We start from the raw sequence: 15,584 nt of genomic DNA on the forward strand, positions 1-15,584 counted from the left end.
TTCTTCTTCTTCTTCTTCTTCTTCTTCTTCTTCTTCTTCTTCTTCTTCTTCTTCTTCTTCTTCTTCCTCCTCTTCTTCTTCTTCTTCCTCCTCCTCCTCCTCCTCCTCCTCCTCCTCCTCCTCCTCCTCTTCCTCATTTTCCTCTTCCTTCTTCTTCTTCTTCTTCTTCTTCTTCTTCTTCTTCTTCTTCTTCTTCTTCTTCTTCTTCTTCTTCTTCTTCTTCTTCTTCTTCTTCTTCTTCTTCTTCTTCTTCTTCTTCTTCTTCTTCTTCTTCTTCTTCTTCTGCAAACTCCCTCCCTTCTAGACTTGGTGATGTTACCTAGTTGGGTAATGAAATGTCTGCAAGACGACAAACAATCTCAGAGAGCGCCAGGAACCCCACAGTCCTCCTCCCCTCCTCCTTGAATCTCCCCCTGTCCTCCAGTGTGCACATACCCACCATTTAGAGTTGATGATGGTACCTACTTGGGTAATGAAATGTCTGCAAGAAGGGAACCAAGCTCAAGAACCCCACGGTCTTTCTCCTACTCCTACTCCTCTTCCCCCCACTTTTCTCCACCTCCTCCAGTCTGCAAATCCTAGTTCCTTCTAGCATGGATGATATTGACTAGTCGGTTGATGAAACAGCTGCAAGAAAGCCACCAAACTCAGAGGGCACCAAGGATCACACAGTCATTGCCCTCCTCCACTTCCTCTTCCTCCTCCTCTTCCTCCTCCTCCCAACTCCCTTCTAGCCCTGCTGATGTTAACTAGTTGGGTCATGAAACGTCTGCAAGAAAACCACCAAGCTCAAAAAGCATCAAAAGAACTCAGTCCTCCTCCTCTCCACAAACCTCCACCCTCTTCTAGCACAGATGGTGTTAACTAGTTGGGTCATGAAATGTCTGCAAGAAAACCACCAAGCTCAGAGAGCACCAAGGACCCCACTCTTCTATTCCCCGGGGGAACCATCCTCCCAGCATCCCCACTTTCAGGAAATTCTCTTGGCCAGAGGAGTCTTCCTCCCTGTTGGACGAATGTGGCTGCCGTTACCTCTTTGGCATTGCAAGCGGTGCATTCCAGGTCAGGCATCCACCTCCTGCTTTCTAAATCTTTTATCAATATCTCCAATCTTCTTGTCTCTTTGTTTATCTTCTTCTTCATTTTTTTTGGAATCTCTCATCATACTTCAACATCATTTGTTGGATGTTCTCCACTTCTTCATCGGTTTTCCCTGTTCTTTGTTCAATGTTCTCTGTCCTTTGTTCAATGTTCTCTGATCTTTGTTCAATGCTCTCTGTTCTTTGTTCAATGTTCTCTGATCTTTGTTCAATGTTCTCTGATCTTTGTTCAATGCTCTCTGTTCTTTGTTCAATGTTCTCTATCCTTTGTTCAATGTTCTCTATTCTCTTTTCAATATTCCCTGATCTTGCTTGAATATTTTGAATTCCTTGCATAATCATCTGCAGAGTCACTTTTTCTTGTTCTTTTCCTTGCTTTAACATTGTCTGTATTGAACGTTGTCCTCCAGATGGTGGAGAGGAAGCAACTTGAGGATTGCTGGCCAGTCGTTCAGAACACACACACACACACACACACACACACACACCAGAGGCCCATTTTTGCAACTTGATCTGCACTTAAGAAAACAATAACTAAAATTAAAACGGTTTGTTTTACAGGCTGGGTGCTTAATAGTTAAAGAAGGGGGCGTGATGGAGAGGTGGAAAGGAAGGGAGGAAGAACATGCTACCAGAAACCCAACAGAAGAAGGAGACAGACAGTGGTGGGATTCAAATTTTTTTTACTACCGGTTCTGTGGGTGTGGCATGGCTTTGTGGGCGTGGCTTTGTGGGCGTGGCAGGGGAAAGGATACTGTAAAATCCCCCTTCCCTCCTCACCCTACTAACCTGCTTTCCATCTCCATTCTCCTGTGCAGGGCAACCAAAGAAGACCCAGCCGATCAGCTGGGACTCAATGGGAGGCAGAGAAGAGATGGGGGCAGGGCCAGTCAGAGGCGGGATTGGCCGGTTCTCCAGACTACTCAAAATGTCTGCTACCGGTTCTCCAGAACTGGTCAGTACCTGCCAAATACCACATTTGCAGACAGCAGAAAAGAGGCAGCGGGCCTGATGGCCATCATAAATTCACTCTTGGGGAAGAAGGAAGCGGATTGATGGAGGCTGTGGAGAGATGGAGGAGGCGCTGAATGTCCTTTAACTGTAGTTGGCTGTCTTAGAGCAGCATTTCTCAACCTCCACAACTTTAGGATGGGTGGACTTCAACTCCCAAGGACCCCCATATTTGACATATCGATGATGTAATCTAGTTAGGTCATCAACAACCAAGTTAAGAGAGTGACAAGGACTCCACGATCCTCCCCCTCCACTCTGCAAACTCCCTCCCTTCTAGAACTCCTAGATGTTCTCTAGTTGGGTCATGAAAGGTCTGGAAGAAGTCAACCAAGCTCAGAGAGCACCAAGGACCTCACAGTCTTCCCCCTCCTCTTTGTCCTCCTCCCTTCCCCTTCTCCATTCTGCAAACACTGCTCCCTTCTAGACCTGATGGTGTTACCTAGTTGGGTCATGAAATGTCTACAAGAAGTCAGCCAAGCTCAGAGAACACCAAGGACCTCACAGTACTCCTCTTCGTCTCTGCAAACCCCATTCCCTTCAAGGACTGATCGTATTCTCTAGCTGGGTAATGAAACGTCTGCAAGAAAACATCCAAGCTCAGAGAACACCCAGGACCCATAGCCCTCCTCCTCCTCCTCTTCATCCTTTTCTTTTTCTTCCTCCTTTTCTCTCTAAACTCCACTTCCTTCTAAAACCCAACATGTCTGCAAGAAAACATCCAAGCTCAGCGAGGACCTCCATGTCTTCCTTCCTCCTTCTCCCTTTTCCTCCATTCTGAAAACCCTACTCCCTTCTAGACCTGATGGTGTTACCTGGTTGGGTCATGAAATGTCTACAAGAAGTCAGCCAAGCTCAGAGAACACCAAGGACCTCACAATACTCCTCTTCGTCTCTGCAAACCCCATTCCCTTCAAGGACTGATCGTATTCTCTAGCTGGGTAATGAAACGTCTGCAAGAAAACATCCAAGCTCAGAGAACACCCAGGACCCCATAGTCCTCCTCCTCCTCCTCGTCATACTTTTCTTCTTCTTCCTCCTTTTCTCTCTAAACTCCACTTCCTTCTAAAACCCAACATGTCTGCAAGAAAACATCCAAGCTCAGCGAGGACCTCCGTGTCTTCCTTCCTCCTTCTCCCTTCTCCTCCATTCTGAAAACCCTACTCCCTTCTAGACCTGATGGTGTTACCTAGTTGGGTCATGAAACATCTGCAAGAAAATCACCAAGGACCCCAGAGCTCAACCCTGAGCCACAACGATTCTCTTCTGTCGGTAAACTTCATCCCTCAATACAGCTTTTGCAAAATTCCTTCTCTACCCAATCTCCTTCCAAGTTGAATTTATTCCAGGAGATCTTGCACGGATGCAGCCTCTTAAGATCTTCTAGCTGTGCTTGTGCGGAAGACTGTGTTTTGCAAAGAGGAGAGATTGAAGTTCTCCTTGTTGGTGGAGGAAAATTTGAGGAAGTTACTCAACCCATGGCAACAATAGTCTTTTGCTTGCTCATCTGGAAAATTGAAATCCTTGGATTGTATAAGATTTAGAGTATGGCATTAATGCAAAGAGAGGAATTTGAGATCCAAAAGCAACAGCCACATCCAAAGACACACAGGTAAGCCCTGGCCAGAATTTGGGACAGTCAAGCTACTTGTAGAAGAGTGTGCCTATTAGCCTTGTATCACTGAGCCCAGAAAACTTTTTAAAGAGTGGACCTCCTTACCACCGACATATTAATAGAAAATCATATTTGATTTCTCTTTTGCCAAATAAATCTTGACATCAATTTATTCAAATCATCAAAAAACTTTTCCAATTTTATGGGAGCATTTTGAAAAAGAAATTAGTCATTTAGGTAATATACTCATTGTTACAGTCACTATTCCTAAAAGATAGTCTTAATTTGACCCATTTTTCCAAATTTTCTACTATTCATTTCATTAATGGATTATAGTTATCCTTTTTAAGTGTTGTACATATCACCGAGATCATAATCCCTAAATATTTTACTTTATCTGCTATTTGGATGCCCATTCTCACAGCTAGTGTTTCCATTTGCTTATTTGTCATATTTTTTGTAATTATTTTTGTTTTCTCCCTATTCATTTTTAGCCCCGCAACTTCTCCAAATTTTTCTAAGTTTTCTAATAAGTTTTGGTCCCGAATTTAGTGGCTCTTCTAAGATAAAAACTAGATCATCGACGAAGGCTTGCAATTTAAACTCTTCCTTTTTCAATTTTTCACGCTGCCTTTGCCGGTCCATTTCTTCTGCAGCCGACAAGGTTCCTGAAGGCTTCTGTGGATGATAACAAAGCTCTGGATCGATCCAGAGCTCTCTTATTGGCTTCAGAAAAGCCTTGCCTGCTGCAGAAGAAGTTCCTGAAAGGCCTGTGACAGCAAAAAGGAGGCCGGGGGCAATGCATGCAAGTGAGGTTACTCAGGGGATGATATCCCCTGAAAATAAGACCTGGTGCCTTTTTTGGTGGGAAAAAAACATTATAAGACAGGGTCTTATTTTCGGGGAAACGCAGTATATACCTAGGAACGTAGGGAAAATGTCTGGCTTTATCTGCTAACAACAGAGGTGAAAACAGCACCTCCCGAAGAAGTGCCAGCCAGATGCTCCCTCCGACATTTTGCTACCTGGCGGCAAAAAAAGCCCAAAATTAAAGGGTAATGTTCTTCCAAACCTTTCAAGCACATCTGTCAATGTCTGGGCCAGATGTGAAATGCGACGAGCAACGAATAACTTGGAAAGGCCAGGTTTTTTGGAAAGGCATCTGGGTAATTTATTAAATTAAAATGTCACACGCTTCTCTTTAAGGGAGCTAATGAGGGCGAAGTTGGGTTTATAAAGCATTTGATGGAAGAGGTGGAAGGAAGCGTTGGATGAACGTACAGATCCATCACTTTTGCAACTTAGATCCTGATTAAAGTGGGTTGTGGACCTGGGAATAGATAACGGGGGATATTTATGGAGAAATCAAGTAAAAAAATACAATGTTTAGCAGAAAGACAGATACCGTATTTGCCGGCGTATAAGACGACTTTTTTGCCCTGAAAAAGATGCCTCCAATTGGGGGTCGTCTTATATGCCGGGTCGTATACGCCGGCAAATAGTAATTGGGAAGCACTGCGGCTGCCAGCGGCTGAGGCACTTTGCGCACCGTGGAAGCGAATCCCGTGAAGCCGAAAGGAGCAGCCAGCCTTCTCCAGCTCCCAAGGAAACGAGGCTCGCACCGCCGAGGTATCCGGCTGGGGCTGTCAGAGTTGTTACCGCTGGCGCGGCTCGGCGGCTCCAGTCAGCGTTGCCTCAGGAAGGGAAGGCAAAAAGGAAGAGCCGCGGCGGCGCTTTGCAATGGCAGCAGCGGCTCCTGGTTTTGCCTTTCCCTTCCCGAGGCAACGGGACTGGAGCCGCGGAGCCGCGCCAGCGGTAACAACTCCTGACAGCCCCAGCCGGATACCTCAGCGGAGCCCGGGCAGTCTGAGCCTCGTTTCCTTGGGAGCTGGGAGAAGGCTGGCTGCTCCTTTCGGCTTCACGGGATTCATTCACGGTAGACAAAAGTGCCTCAAAAAAAAAAAAATGCAAAAGTGGAAGGCGTGCGGAAGAGGGGCGAGTATATAACAAACTATATTTTGAGTGGAAATGTTGGGGGTCGTCTTATACGCCGGGTCGTCTTATACGCCGGCATATATGGTATATCAACCAGTCTTGCATTGGGGACACCAAGGCCCATATTGTTCTGACCTGGACCTTCCCAAGATCATGAAGCCGACTCCTCGTCCTGATAAAACCCCCTTTTATTTAGTTTAAAGGGAATTCCTCTCCAGCAAAGTCCTGGCAAACAGTCTTTCATGAGATTTCACAACAACAGACCTTTATCAGGCTTGGAGAGTTGCCAGGCCGATAGCTTCTAAAGGCCACACTGTAGCAGCAATTACTTGGCAAGAAGTCAGGAACAGATCTTCACCCTAATGAATTGAACTAATTGTCTCCTGCAAAACCCCACTCCCCTTTCGCTCCTCTTTATTCCCTATGGGAGGGGCCATTCACCGTCCACTTGAGCCTTTACTCCTGAGTTGACCCTTGTTCCTTAATTGGTTCCCTTCCCCTGGCAGCTCTGCGCATGCACACACTGGGAACAGGCTCCAGCTGTTCTTCTGCCTCACTGATCTCCGACTCCAAAGGCAGCTGATAACTGTCAGTCGGCCCTGGCCCCATCTCTGCCTCCGACACAGAGCCCTCGTCTGAGCCTTCGCCAGACTCCAGGACTGGCCCATGTTCCTCCCCAACCTCTTCACTATCCCAGTCTGTTGCCAGCTCTGCTGGGGGGCCACAACGCATATGGCTGGGTCCATGAGAGCCTCCCTCCACCTGTATTAACACGACTAATTCCCCATTTTGGAATTCCTCGATTTCAGGAAATGTTTATCAGGTTGTTTGGACCATTTTAAAGTTTTTCACCGTCAATTATTCTGCTTTTCATGTTTTCATTTGGGGAGGGGATATTGTACACCCACAGGGGCATCTCTCGGAGGGAGATGGGAAGTTAAGAAATATGAAATATAGATCAATAATCCCCGTGGTCACATGATTCCCTTTTGTGACCGCCGGACGAGCCAAGTCAATGGGGAAGCCGGATTCATTTAACGATCACGTTACTAACCTAACCACTGCAGTGATCAACATAAGAACTCAGGCCAGACAAGTCGTAAAACGGGGCACAATTCAGTTTTAACAACTGTCTCGCTTACCAACAGAAATGTCGTTAAGTCCAGATTCACTGAACGACCGTGGGAACTTAATTTTTAACAACTGCCACCAGAAAGTTCGTCAAAAAGGGGGCACAACTTACTTAAGTCGTTTAGCAATAGAAATGTTTGCGGTGGTCGTAACTCGAAGGATGAACGATCCAGGAATTCCTTCCTTGATCCTGCTGGGATGTTTCCAAGGGGAGAACTTTTCGATTTTAAAGGGACTATCCTGAGAGGCAGCTTTGGCTGGTTGAAGCTTTTGATTCTTGCGGATTTATTTTGACAGATTGGAAGGAGTCTTAGTGGACAACCAGCTACATAGGAGCCAGCCGTGTGCAGCAGCAGCCAAAAAAGCTAATGCAATCCTAAATTGCATTAACAGAGGGATACAATCGAGATCAAGTGAGGTACTAATACCACTCTACAAAGCCTAGAGTCCTGCATCCAGTTTTGGTCACCGCACTATAAAAAAGATGTTGGGACTCTAGAAAAAGTACAGAGAAGAACAACCAGGAGGATTAGGGGACTGGGGGATGAAACATACAATGAACAGTTGCAGGAACTGGGCCTGGCTAGTCTAGGGAAGAGAAGGACCAGGGGAGACAGGATGGCATCTTCCAATATTTGAGGGGCTGCCACAGAGAGGAGGAGGCGGTCAAGCTATTTTCTACAGCACCTGAAGGCCAGACAAGGAATAATGGATGGAAACTGACCAAGGAGAGATTCAACCTGGAAATAAGGAGAAACTTTGACAGTGAGAACAATCAACCCATGGAACAGAAGTTGCCTTTGGAAGTTGTGGGAGCTTCGTCACTGGAGGCTTTCAAGGGGAGATTGGACTCCCATCTGTCAGGAATGGTGTAGGGTCTCCTGCTTGGGCAAGGGGTTGGACTAGATGACCTACAAGGTTCCTTCCAACTCTGATTATCTGTTATCATATCTGTTGGGAGGGTGTTTAGAAAAAAAAACCCTCATTTCTACGCCTTCCGCCGTCGCTGATTCCCGTCCGTTTCTATCTGACAGTCATTGATTCTTCCGTCTCCCCTTCCTGCCCCCAAGGCTGTAAATGGTTTTTAATAACTTCAGTTTCATAATGTCAGGTGACAAAGTGCCATCTGCTAGCGAGGGGGGTGACCGAGTGTTGTTTGTACAATCCTGTCGAAAATGACAGGCGTTAGGAGTTTGGGCTTTGGAAGGCGACACCCGTCAGGGGTTAATGGGAGTTTAATGAAAGTTGTCAATAACTCCAGTTTATGGGGGAGCTTCCAGATTAGGTGAAGAAACGCGCAGAACTGGGTGGAAAATCAATCAGCCTCCCACAGATCGAGCACCCACAACTTTTGGTGGCAAGCTGTCCTGATTAATTTCCAGAATAACAGAAGGGAACTCAGAGGTCTTCTAGTCCAACCCGCTGCTCAAGCAGGAGACCCTATACCATTTCAGACAAGTGGCTGGGTCCAGTCTTTCCTTAAAACCCTCCAGGGATGAAGCACCTACAATTTAATAATAATAGACTAATAGAATTCTTTTATTGGCCAAGTGTGATTGGACACACAAGGAATTTGTCTTGGTGCAAATACTCTCAGTGTACATAAAAGAAAAGATACATTCACCAAAAGTCAAGAATCATCAGGTACAACACTTAATGGTAGTCATAGGGTACAATAAACCATCAAATCATACTAGGAAACAATCAATATAAATCGTAAGGAGACAACCCACAAAGTTACAGTCATACAGTCACAAGTGGGATGGGATGGGTGATCAGGAGTGATGAGAAGATTAATAGTAATAGTAGTGCAGACTTTGTAATAGTTGAACAGTGTTGAGGGAATTATTTGTTTAGCAGAGTGATGGCTTTCGGGGGGGAAAAACTGTCCTTGTGTTTAGTTGTTCTGGGGTGCAGTGCTGTATTGTGTATAGTGTCGTTTTGAGGGTAGGAGTTGAAACAGTTTATGTCTGGGATGTGAGGGGTAGTAATTGTTTTTTCTGCAGTCCTAATTATCCTCTGAAGTCTGTGTCTGTCCTGTTGGGTTGCAGAGCCAAACTAGACAGTTATAGAGGTGCAGATGACAGACTCAATCATTCCTCTGTAGAACTGGATCAGCAGCAGTTTGAGCTTTCTGAGTTGGCGCAGAAAGTACATTCTTTGTTGTGCTTTTTTGATGACGTTTTTGATGTTAGGTCTCCATTTTAGGTCATGTGATACAGTAGAACCTAGAAATTTTTGGAAGCAAGTTGTTTTACTGATTGATTGTCCTCACTGTTAGGAAATTTCTTGCATAGATCTGGCCGATATGTCTCCTTCTTGGCCTAAATCAGAATAACAGAGATGGAAGGTACCTTGGAGGTCCTCTAGTCCAACCCCCTTGCTCGAGCTGGGAACCTTACACCATTTCAGAGAAATGACTGTCCAATCTCTTAAGAATCTCCAGTGTTGGAGCACCCACCTCTGGAGATAAACTGTTTACAGGATTAAATAAGAGAATAATGAAGTTGGAAGTGCCCTCAGAGGTCATCTAGTCCAAGCCCCTGCTGAATCAGGAGACCCTATACCATTCCAGGTTAATGGCTATCCAGTCCCTTCAGTGTTGGAGCACCCACAACCTCTGGAGACAACCCATTCCGGGATTAAATAACAGAATAACAAGAGTTGGAAGGGACCTTAGAGGTCTTCTAGTCCAACCCTCTATACCTCCTTCAGACAATCTCTTCTTGAAAACCTCCAGCCATGGATCACCCACAACTTCTGGAGGCAAGGTGTTGTTTAGGCTTCGTCCAAATTAAGGAAACACAAACGGAGTGTAAAATCAAACCTATTTTAATGCAACACTGGGAATTTCTTGCATTCCCAGCCAAAACTCATTAGACACGATTCTCTGAGATAAGCTCACGCCTTTCAGGGTCATGGAAGGCTGCCAAGAAACAGAAGTCCAATTACTTATAATACAAACCAACAGAAGCTCCAGCAAAGACAAACCAGAGTTCGCAGGGCTTCAATGAGGAATCAGAATCTAATTAACTTCTTTGCTTCCTGCAAAGAGCACGTCACGGAGGGCTGACTTTTATCCCTTATGGGAGGAGCAATCACCTTCCAGCCTTACTCTGCTTCAGCTGCTCTCTCCTTCTAGCAGCCCTCCATACACACGCACTGGGAACAGGCTCTCCTGGGTCCTCTGCTTTGATGCTGCCAGAACTCCGGAGGGTCCAAAGGCAGCACCCCCCTCCCAGATAGTCCTGGCTGTATCGCTGCATCGGACGCAGGACCCTCATCCAAGTCTTCTCCAGACTCCCTGATTGGTTCCCTTTTGTCCTCACTGTCCGATACCTCTGCCATCTGCACCGACTGCCAGCGAACCACAACAGGTGTTCCACTGATAAAATTGTTCCAATTGTCAAGAAATTTCTCCTTAGTTAGATACAGATACAGCTTAATAGAGTCAGAAGGGACCTTGTAGGTCATCTAGTCCAACTCCCCACCGTAGCAGACCCTACACCATTTCTGACAGATGGCCGTCCAGTCTCCCCTTGAAAGCGTCCAGGGATGAAGCTCCCACAACTTCTGAGGGCAACTTCTGTTCCGTTGGTTGATTGTTCTCATTGTCAGAAAGTTTCTCCTTATTTCCAGGTTGAATCTCTCCTTGTTCATTTTCCATCCATTATTCCTTGTCTGGCCTTCAGGTGCCTTGGAGAATAGCTTGACCCCCCTCCTCCTCTCCGGGGCATCCCCTCAAATATTGGAAGATGCTCTCCTGTCTCCCCTGGTCCTTCTCTTCCCTAGACTAGCCAGGCCCAGCTCCTGTAGCTGTTCTTCATATGGTTTAGTCTCGTCCCCTAATCATCCTGGTTGCTCTTCTCTGCACTTTTTCTTGAGTCTCAACATCTAAGTTGGGTTCAGCAACCAGCAGCCAAGCTGTGATACCAAGACTGTGCAGATTGTGATGCAGACGGACAAGGAGAGATGAGAGTCAATATTGATGCTCTTAATAGATGCGCAGCGGCAGATGTTTATAGGGGCATCCGTCGTTTTGTCACAGCTACTTTTCAAGAAAGCCAGGTGTCTGCCACCTTCCTGACTCCTTGGACTTTGCATAATTAAAACGGGATTTTATTTTATTTTTTGACTCACCTCAAGCACCACCTTTTGATGAGGTCAACCCCAACTGTGTTGGGATATTGTGTGTGTGTGTGTGTGTGTGTGTTTTAGAGCTTAGCCTCACCTACGGATGCATTTTTGTTTGTTTTTAAAACCTGGTCAAGTTGAAAACAGACCACCATCATTTAAAAGAAAAAAGCGCTTTTTCTTTTTTTAAAAAAAATTCGTTTGGGGTTTTGCATTTTCACTTTTTATTGGAAAATAAAAACAGAAAGAAGAAGAAGAAAGAAGAAGAAGAAGAAGAAGAAGAAGAAGAAGAAGAAGAAGAAGAAGAAGAAGAAGAAGAAGAAGAAGAAGAAGAAGAAGAAGAAGAAGAAGAAGAAGAAGAAGAAGAAGAAGAAGAAGAAGAAGAAGAAGAAGAAGAAGAAGAAGAAGAAGAAGAAGAAGAAGAAGAAGAAGAAGAAGAAGAAGAAGAAGTTGAGAAAGGAGTGGTTTGTGGAGAGGAGGAGAGAGGAGAGAGAGGAAGAGGAAGAGGAAGAGGAAGAGAGGAAGAGGAAGAGAGAGAGAAGAAGAAGAAGAAGAAGAAGAAGAAGAAGAAGAAGAAGAAGAGAAGAAGAAGAAGAAGAAGAAGAAGAAGAAGAAGAAGAAGAAGAAGAAGAAGAAGAAGAAGAAGGGAAGTTGACCGCTGTCCTTTCAAAAGAACGTTGATGGTCCCAAAGGCCATCGGATACAGGGCTGGGCTGCTGGGCTTTTTTCAGGGGTTCGGGAGAGCCCCTAGCTAAGATTTTGTGCAGTTCGGAGAACCCTCCATATCCCACCCCTGGCTGGCCCTGCCCACTCCACCCCTCCCCTCCCAGGAGTCTCCATGTGTTGTGGTTAGCCGGCAGCAGGTGCGGATGGCCGAGGAGAGCGAGGACTCAGATGAGAGGCCAGGACCATCAGGGAGTGGACTGCTGCCTTCAGAGATTGTGGGGGCTGGCAGCAGCGGTGAGGAGGTTCCCGAGGAGCCTGTGCCAAGTGCGCGTGCGTGCAGGGTTGCTCGTAGGACAGAGCAGTTGCAGCAGCACGGGCGACTCGGGAGTGAGGCTGCAAGGTAATGGCCCCTCCTTCAAGAAGATAAAAGCCACCTGTGAATCGGACGTCCTTTGCAGGAAGCAAACACGTTTTGAAACTCCAGCCTCGTGGACATTGCAGTATCTTAAGTTGGTGTTGGAAGACTCTTGTGTTGCAAAATATTTCTAGGTAACCTTATCTGTTATTCCTGGCAGCCTCGCACAGTTTTGGCGAAGCTCGTGCTTATCAAAGTTAATTAGGTTGCAGCAGCCCTTTTAACCGGGGATTCGTTAAGAATCATTAAAAGGTTTTTGTTCCCTTTGGTTATTGTTTGTTTTATTGGACAAAGGTTCGGGTCAGAACACCACGCGGGCTATTTTGGATGCAGGTTAAATAAAGGGCGTAATCGGAAGCTTGGGGAGGGCAGAAAACGGACCTCCCAGAAGTTCAGGAAGGCCGTCAATGGGCCTGTTTCGGACTTCCGGAGAGCCTCCGGAGCCCGGGGAGGGCAAAAACGCCCCCTGCCTCCCCCGCTGTGGTGCAGGAGGCCGACTAGGCCACGCCCACCATGGCCACGCCCATCCAGCCACCAGGCAGAGAACCCGCTACTAAAATGTCTGAAGCCCACCCATCTTCAACCAGAATGTCTTCAGGCCCGCCTCAGAGGACGAAAGCGATCTTAAGGGATCTGAGGGCGGATTCCATAACAACTCGCTGCTCGCTTCTCTAGCAGGCCCCCCAAAAAACAGGTGCAGGGCAACCATTTTGTGTTGCCTTTGTGCTACCCAAGAGATGGACTTCCATGTCGTCCTTCGTGCCACTGGCTACCATTCCGATACGTATTTATTTCTCAAATTTCCAAACTGATTGTTATCTGTTATATCCGTGATAGAATAATGACAGCTGCATTGAGTGGAGAATGACGGCTGATTCTGGGATCTACAATTGTTTCCTTTAGAAATAAAAAACCCACCCGATTTTACACCTTTCTTTAAGTACCCTGTTTCTCCAACAATACGGCCTCCCCCAATAGGAAGTCCCAGCATGTTTTTTAGGCATGAAATGAAATTAAGCCCCTCCCCCCAAATTAAGGCCTATATTAAAACATGCGAAATGGGGGGGAATGGTGGGGGGGCTTGCCGTTAGGAAGTACTTTTGTGGCACACCCGGATATGGTGCTGCCTGCGTTGACCCCGATACTAAGTGCCCCACCAACGCTGAGGTCAACATCCAAGCCGTCGCCGTCTGCCCTAAGATGCAAGCGGGGGATTTAAGTCACCCCCGAAAAGACGGCCTAGCCGTTTTTTCAGGGCTCCCCCAAAAAATAAGACCTGGCCTTATTATATGAGAAACACGGTAACGGAGCAGCAGCGAGGGGGAAATTCCTTCGAAAGCCAACTGGAAGAGCTACAGCCTGAATAATTAAAGTCAGAAGGCGAAACATGCATTACCAAAGGTGAGTGGGAATAATTACTGATTCGTCTTTATTTACAACATCAAGGCCAGAGATTGCAGGAGGGAAGGAAGCCTTTCGACCCATGGAAACACGGAGTGAATTAATTTCTCCCAGCCAAGTCCGGTGCTTTCTCTCTGGACCGGGGAACGGAGCGGCTCCGATGGAGGAGATGCTCATTTTTTTTTATTTAAGAGAGTTAAGCAGATCAAAGGAAGGGGAGAATGGTATTTCAGACAGACTATATCCAAATGCACCCTGCGTTTATTTATTTTCTTTCAAGAGGCCCCTTTCCATCAAAGGGTCATTAACTGGGAAGTAAATCACTGAAGTGCAGAGAGCAGCTTTAAAGTTACCTGCTTACCAAAGATCAGGGAAATGGGTCCGTCATTCCCAGGAATGTATGGTTGGGAAAAGCACCGCGCTTTCCCTTTCAAGAGGCTGCTTTGCAAAAGGAAAATTATACTGCTGGAATGGCCTTGGATTTCTGATACAGAGAGAAAGAGAGAGAGAGAGAGAGAAGGAGAGAGGGAGAGGGAGGAAAGGAAGGGAAGAGGAGAGGGAAAAGGAGAGAAGAAAAGGGGGAGAGTTGGAGGGAGAGGGAAAGAGATGGCGAGGGAGGAGGAGAGAAAAGGAAGGAGAGGGAAAGAGGAGAGAGAGGAGGAGGGAGGAAGAGGGGGAGAGAGGGAGGAAAGGAAGGAGGGAAGGGAAGAGGAGTGGGAAAAGGAGAGAGAGTAGAAAGAGAATTGGAGGGAGAGGGAAGGAGAGGGAGAGGGAGAGAGAAGGAAGGAGAAGGAAAGGGAGAGGGGAGGAAGGAGAAGGAGGAAGGGAGAGGGGGAGAGGGAGGAAGAGAGAAGGAAAAGGAGAGGGTGTTGGAGGGAGAGGGAAAGAGGGGGAGAGGGAGAGAGAAGGAAGGAGAGGGAAAGAGGGAGAGAGGAGGAGGGAGGAAGAGGGAGGAAGAGAGAGGAAGAGGGAGAGAGGGAGGAAAGGAAGGAGGGAAGGGAAGAGGAGTGGGAAAAGGAGAGAGAGTAGAAGAGAGAATTGGAGGGAGAGGGAATGAGAGGGAGAGATAAGGAGAGAAAAGGAAGGAGAGGGAAAGAGGGAGAGAGGAAGAGAGAGGAAGAGGGAGAGAGGGAGGGAAGGAAGGAGGGGAGGGAAGAGTGGGAAAAGGAGAGAGAGTAGAAAGAGAGAATTGGAGGGAGAGGGAAGGAGGGAGAGGGAGAGAGAAGGAAGGAGAAGGAAAGAGAGAGGGAGAGGGGAGGAAGGAGAAGGAGGAAGGGGAGGGGGGAGAGGGAGGAAGAGAGAGGGAAAAGGAGAGGGTGTTGGAGGGAGAGGGAAAAGGGGGAGAGGGAGAGAAGGAAGGAGAGGGAAAGAGGGAGAGAGGAGGAGGGAGGAAGAGGGAGGAAGAGAGAGGGAGAGGGAGAGAGGGAGGAAAGGAAGGAGGGAAGGGAAGAGGACTGGGAAAAGGAGAGAGAGTAGAAAGAGAGAATTGGAATGAGAGGGAGAGAGAAGGAGAGAGAAGGAAGGAGAAGGAAAGAGAGAGGGAGAGGGGAGGAAGGAGAAGGAGGAAGGGGAGAGGGGGAGAGGGAGGAAGAGAGAGGGAGTGGGAAAAGGAGAGAGTGTTGGAGGGAGAGGGAAAGAGGGGAGAGGGAGAGAGAAGGAAGGAGAGGGAGAAAGAGAAGGAGGAAGGAGAGAAAGGGAGAAAAGGAGGGGACAAGGAGAGAGGAGAAAGAGAAAAAGGGAAGGAAGGAACGGAGTAAAGAGGGAGAGGAGCGAGAGGGGAAGAAGCCCCGGAAAACGGTTTCCACCACTAAAAAAAATCCCAAACTCAATAAAGGGAACAGCCATCCTTTTGCACAACGACGTGATTTTTCCGGCCCCTTCAGCCGTGAAGTCCCGGAAGAGACACCCCCCCCCCCACCGGAAAAGTTTCCACTAACACTCCATGCAGTTCGTCTCTATCATTGAGGGGGGGGGGGTGGAGAAGGGAGCTACCGTCCTTCGGTTCTTCTAAGGGGGGAGAGAGAGAGAGAGAGGAGACAATCGTCGGTCAAGACAAATAATTTAAAAGCGAGGATCCTGAACACGTCGACACACCCGGACGAGAAAAGAGGAAGGA

This window comes from Notechis scutatus, chromosome 2, assembly GCF_049901735.1.
Source record: "Notechis scutatus isolate UNSWTSFEM ecotype Mainland chromosome 2, rNotScu1.2, whole genome shotgun sequence".
Taxonomy (NCBI): domain Eukaryota; kingdom Metazoa; phylum Chordata; class Lepidosauria; order Squamata; family Elapidae; genus Notechis; species Notechis scutatus.